Genomic DNA, 6,316 nt, shown 5'->3' on the forward strand with positions numbered 1-6,316 from the left:
TGCCTTCAAAATTATAACTAACACACATCCCTATGCTTTCACTGACTAACTGAGTCTCATTCCTAGAACATCTCAGCCACTCCATTAGTTACACAGGGTGTGTGTTGATGGGCATAAATCAATGATTGGTTCGACACGAAAGACCATCACAACAAAATCTGAGGAGAGCCTGCAGAACTAATGAAGGGTGAGAAACGTATCTATATTTAGCCAGCGTCTCTAACATGCATAATGAAAACATGCAAGAGGCACTTTAAGAAATTGCAGAAAGTGTGCATGTGTGTGTGTGTGTGTGGAATGACATGACACAGGACACATACCCTCCATCCATCAAACCACAGTACAATCACGAGCCTGTGGCGTCTGTTAGTGGGAGGGTTCTTTTACATAAAAAGAAGGCATGTGTAATATGTAATACATTTAGCATAGTGTACTTTATTCATAGAAAACCCATCTGACTGATGTTCCATGTTACAGAACTAACAGAGAGGAAGGGGAAGTGACTCTTAGAAAGCACCTCTCATTCTGTGTCATCTGAGTGGCAGCGGAGGGGCTTTCTGAGAGCTTATTGGCTACTGGCTATATACAGTGCATTCAGAAAGTATTCTGCCCCCTGCAATTTTTTCCACATTTTGTTACGTTACAGCCTTCTAAAATTGATAAAATATTTTTCTCCCCTCATCAAGCTACACACAATACCCCATAACGACACAGCAAAAACAGGTTTTTAGAAATGTTTGCAAATTTATAATAAAAATAAATAAATACCTTATTTACATAAGTATTCAGACCCTTTGTTATGAGACCTAAAATTGAGCTCAGATGCATCCTATTTCCATTGATCATCCTTGAGATGTTTCTACAACTTGATTGGACATGATTAGGAAAGACACACACCTGTCTATGTAAGATCCCACAGTTGACAGTGCATGTCAGAGCAAAAACCAAGTCATGAGGTCGAAGGAATTGTCCGTAGCGCTCCGAGACAGGATTATGATGAGGCACAAATCTGGGGAAGGGTACCAAAAAAGTCCTGCAGCATTGAAGGTCCCCAAGAAAAGTGGCCTCCATCATTCATAAATGGTAGAAGTTTGGAACCACCAAGACTCTTCCTAGAGCTGGACGCCTGGCCAAACTGAGCAGTCAGGGAGAAGGTCCTTGGTCAGGGAGGTGACCAAGAACCCGATGGTCACTCTGACAGAGTTCCTCTTTGGAGATGGGAGAACCTTCCAGAAGGACAACCATCTCTGCAGAATTTCACCAATCAGGCCTTTCTCGTAGAGTGGCCAGACCGATGCCACTCCACAGTAAAAGGGATATGACAGCCCGCTTGGAGTTTGCCAAAAGGCACCTAAAGGACTCAGAACCTTGAGAAACAAGATTGAACTTATTGGCCTGAATACCAAGTTTCTCGTCTGGAGGAAACCAGGCACCGCTCATCACCTGGCCACCACCATCCTTACAGTGAAGCATGGTGGTGCAGCATCATGCTGTGGGGATGTTTTTCCAGAGGCAGAGACCAGTCACTTTACCTACATGTAAATATTACTTGAATTACCTGGACTAACCTGTTCCCCCACACATTGACTCTGTACCGGTACCCCCTGTATATAGCCTCGTTCATGTTATTTTATTGTTGCTCTTTAATTATGCTATTTTTTATTAGATTTTTTTTTACTTCAGTTTATTTGAGTAAATACTTGAACACTTGTTTTTCTTAAAACATTGTTGGTTAAGGGCTTGTAAGTAAGCATTTCACCGTAAGGTCTACTACACCTGTTGTATTTGGTGCATGTGACAAATACATTTGATTTGATTTTGATTTGATTTGAGACTAGTCAGGATCAAGGGAAAGATGAATGGAGTAAAGTACAGAGAGATCCTTAATGAAAACCTGCTCCAGGGTGCTCAGGACCTCAGACTGGGGCGACGGTTCACCTTCCAACAAGACAACGATCCTAAGCACACAGCCAAGACAACACAGGAGTGACTTCGGGACAAGTCTCTGAATGTCCTTGAGTGGCCCAGCAGGAGCCTGGACTTCAACCCAAGTGAACATCTCTGTAGAGACCTGAAAATAGCTGTACAGCAATGCTCCCCATCCAACCTGACAGAGCTTGAGAGGATCAGCAGAGAAGAATGGGAGAAACTCCCCAAATACAGGTGTGCCAAGCTTGTAGCGTCATACCCAAGAAGACTCAAGGCTGTAATCGCTGCCAAAGGTGCTTCAACAAAGTACTGAGTAAAGGGTCTGAATACTTATGTAAATGTGATATTTAAGTGTTTTAAAATTATACATTTGCAAACAGTTCTAAATGTTTGCTTTGTTCCTTTGGGATATGGTTTGTAGATTGATGAGGGTGAAAAAACAATTTAATCTATTTCAGAATAAGTCTAGGAAACAAAATGTGGAAAAAGTCAAGGAGTCTGAATACTTTCCCAATACATTGACTTGTCAAGGCAGCTGCAGGTAGCCTAGTGGTTAGACTGTTGGACTAGTAACCAAAAGGTTGCAAGATCAAATCCCTCAGCTGACAAGGAAACAATCTTTCTTTCTGCCCCTGAACAAGGCAGGTAACCCCTGTTCCTAGGCTGTCATTGAAAATAAGAATTTGTTGTTAGATGACTTGCCTAGTTAAATAAAGGTCAAATACTTTTTGAGAGAGTGGAGGATGTCATTGTTTTTGAGAGAGTGGAGGATGTCATTGTTTTAAAGAGAGTGGAGGATGTCATTGTTTTAGAGAGAGTGGAGGATGTCATTGTTTTAGAGAGAGTGGAGGATGTCATTGTTTTAGAGAGAGTGGAGGATGTCATTGTTTTAGAGAGAGTGGAGGATGTCATTGTTTTAGAGAGAGTGGAGGATGTCATTGTTTTAGAGAGAGTGGAGGATGTCATTGTTTTAGAGAGAGTGGAGGATGTCATTGTTTTAGAGAGAGTGGAGGATGTCTTTGTTTTAGAGAGAGTGGATGATGTCTTTGTTTTAGAGAGAGTGGAGGATGTCTTTGTTTTAGAGAGAGTGGAGGATGTCATTGTTTTAGAGAGAGTGGTGCATGTCTTTGTTTTAGAGAGAGTGGAGGATGTCATTGTTTTAGAGAGAGTGGAGGATGTCTTTGTTTTAGAGAAAGTGGAGGATGTCTTTGTTTTAGAGAGAGTGGATGATGTCTTTGTTTTAGAGAGAGTGGAGGATGTCTTTGTTTTAGAGAGAGTGGAGGATGTCTTTGTTTTAGAGAGAGTGGAGGATGTCATTGTTTTAGAGAGAGTGGAGGATGTCATTGTTTTAGAGAGAGTGGTGCATGTCTTTGTTTTAGAGAGAGTGGAGGATGTCTTTGTTTTAGAGAGAGTGGTGCATGTCTTTGTTTTAGAGAGAGTGGTGCATGTCTTTGTTTTAGAGAGAGTGGTGCATGTCTTTGTTTTAGAGAGAGTGGAGGAAACAGAAGGAAACCTTGGTTGCTTGTTTCTTTAAAGTCCTTTATTTTTCTCTCTTCTTGATTTATTTGTTTGTTTCTTCCCTTTTCTCTCTCTTTCACATTTCTCTTTAGAACTGGCAACTTTCTTACTTTCTTTCTGTCTTCAGAAGTGTATTTTTTCGGCATTGGATGGTGTTTAGACGCTCCAAACGACCCCAACAGACTCTAATCTACACCAAGCTCTGCTTGTAGCAGTCTGGTTGTTACATGAGGCAGAGAGTAATGCAGCTTGTCCCAGCCTTTAGAAAACACTCTCTGAGCCACAGCACTGAATACATCACTTTATTGTTCTGCTGTGATGGGTCTTCCTGGGGGAGTGTGTGTGTGTGTGTGTGTGTATGTGTGTGTGTGTGTGTACATATGTGATATGTGACGTTACACTTCTTCATTGCAGTAATGTGCTGACTAGGTATACACAGTGGGCCTTCCTGGGGGAGTGTGTGTGTGTGTGTGTGTATGTGTGTGTGTGTGTGTGTGTGTGTGTGTGTGTGTGTGTGTGTGTGTGTGTGTGTATGTAGGTGTGTACATATGTGATATGTGACGTTACACTTCTTCATTGCAGTAATGTGCTGACTAGGTATACACAGTGGGCCTTCCTGGGGGAGTGTGTGTGTGTGTGTGTATGTGTGTGTGTGTGTGTGTGTGTGTGTGTGTGTGTGTGTGTGTGTGTGTGTGTGTGTGTGTGTGTGTGTGTGTGTGTGTGTGTGTGTGTGTGTGTACATATGTGATATGTGACGTTACACTTCTTCATTTCAGTAATGTGCTGACTAGGTATACACAGTGGGCCTTTCTGCCACATTGACTGACGTTCCTGTGAGGGTATTATCACCATGTGCCTATGTACCATATGACCAATGTATTATTGGTCCACTCTCTCCCTGAACCCAAGTCAAAGAGATACAGGCTGCAGAATACACCATTTTGGATTGGGAGGAATGTTTACTTCAGGAATTTAGTTTGCTGCTGTTGGATTGCATTGAATTAACCAACTAAAGGAAATCAACTTTTTAGAAATGTGCCCAAGTAAGCATTTTGTCATTGATATTAGCTCATGTTTGAACTGTCATACCCCTTTAATGCGTATAGTTGCCCTCGCAATACTAAGAGAATACATAGGCCTACTAAGAGGATATACTAGGGGATACATAGGCCTACTAAGGGGATACATAGGCCTACTAAGGGGATATACTAGGGGATACATAGGCCTACTAAGGGGATATACTAAGAGGATACATAGGCCTACTAAGGGGATATACTAAGAGGATACATAGGCCTACTAAGAGGATATACTAAGAGGATACATAGGCCTACTAAGGGGATATACTAAGAGAATACATAGGCCTACTAAGAGGATATACTAAGAGGATACATAGGCCTACTAAGGGGATATACTAAGATAATACATAGGCCTACTAAGGGGATATACTAGGGGGATACATAGGCCTACTAAGGGGATATACTAAGAGAATACATAGGCCTACTAAGGGGATATACTAGGGGGATACATAGGCCTACTAAGGGGATATACTAAGAGAATACATAGGCCTACTAAGGGGATATACTAAGAGGATACATAGGCCTACTAAGGGGATACATAGGCCTACTAAGGGGATATACTAAGAGGATACATAGGCCTACTAAGATGATACATAGGCCTACTAAGGGGATATACTAAGAGGATACATAGGCCTACTAAGATGATACATAGGCCTACTAAGAGGATACATAAACCTACTAAGGGGATATACTAGGGGGATACATAGGCCTACTAAGAGAATACATAGGCCTACTAAGGGGATATACTAAGAGGATACATAGGCCTACTAAGATGATACATAGGCCTACTAAGAGGATACATAGGCCTACTAAGGGGATATACTAGGGGGATACATAGGCCTACTAAGAGAATACATAGGCCTACTAAGGGGATATACTAAGAGGATACATAGGCCTACTAAGATGATACATAGGCCTACTAAGAGGATACATAGGCCTACTAAGGGGATATACTAGGGGGATACATAGGCCTACTAAGGGGATATACTAAGGGGATACATAGGCCTACTAAGGGGATATACTAAGAGGATACATAGGCCTACTAAGGGGATATACTAGGGGGATACATAGGCCTACTAAGGGGATATCCTAAGGGGATACATAGGCCTACTAAGGGGATATACTAAGAGGATACATAGGCCTACCAAGGGGATATACTAAGAGGATACATAGGCCTACTAAGAGGATACATAGGCCTACTAAGGGGATATACTAAGAGAATACATAGGCCTACCAAGAGAATACATAGGCCTACTAAGGGGATATACTAAGGGGATACATAGGCCTACTAAGGGGATATACTAAGGGAATACATAGGCCTACCAAGATAATACATAGGCCTACTAAGGGGATAAACTAAGGGGATATACTAAGGGGATACATAGGCCTACTAAGGGGATATACTAAGGGGATACATAGGCCTACTAAGGGGATATACTAAGGGGATACATAGGCCTACTAAGGGGATATACCAAGGGGATACATAGGCCTACTAAGGGGATATACTAAGGGGATACATAGGCCTACTAAGGGGATATACTAAGGGGATACATATGCCTACTAAGGGGATATACTAAGGGGATACATAGGCCTACTAAGAGAATACATAGGCCTACTAAGGGGATATACTAAGAGAATACATAGGCCTACCAAGAGAATACATAGGCCTACTAAAGGGATATACTAAGGGGATACATAGGCCTACTAAGGGGATATACTAAGGGGATACATAGGCCTACCAAGAGAATACATAGGCCTACTAAGGGGATAAACTAAGGGGATATACTAAGGGG

The sequence above is a fragment of the Oncorhynchus clarkii genome, chromosome 7 (assembly GCF_045791955.1).
Source record: "Oncorhynchus clarkii lewisi isolate Uvic-CL-2024 chromosome 7, UVic_Ocla_1.0, whole genome shotgun sequence".
Classification (NCBI taxonomy): domain Eukaryota; kingdom Metazoa; phylum Chordata; class Actinopteri; order Salmoniformes; family Salmonidae; genus Oncorhynchus; species Oncorhynchus clarkii.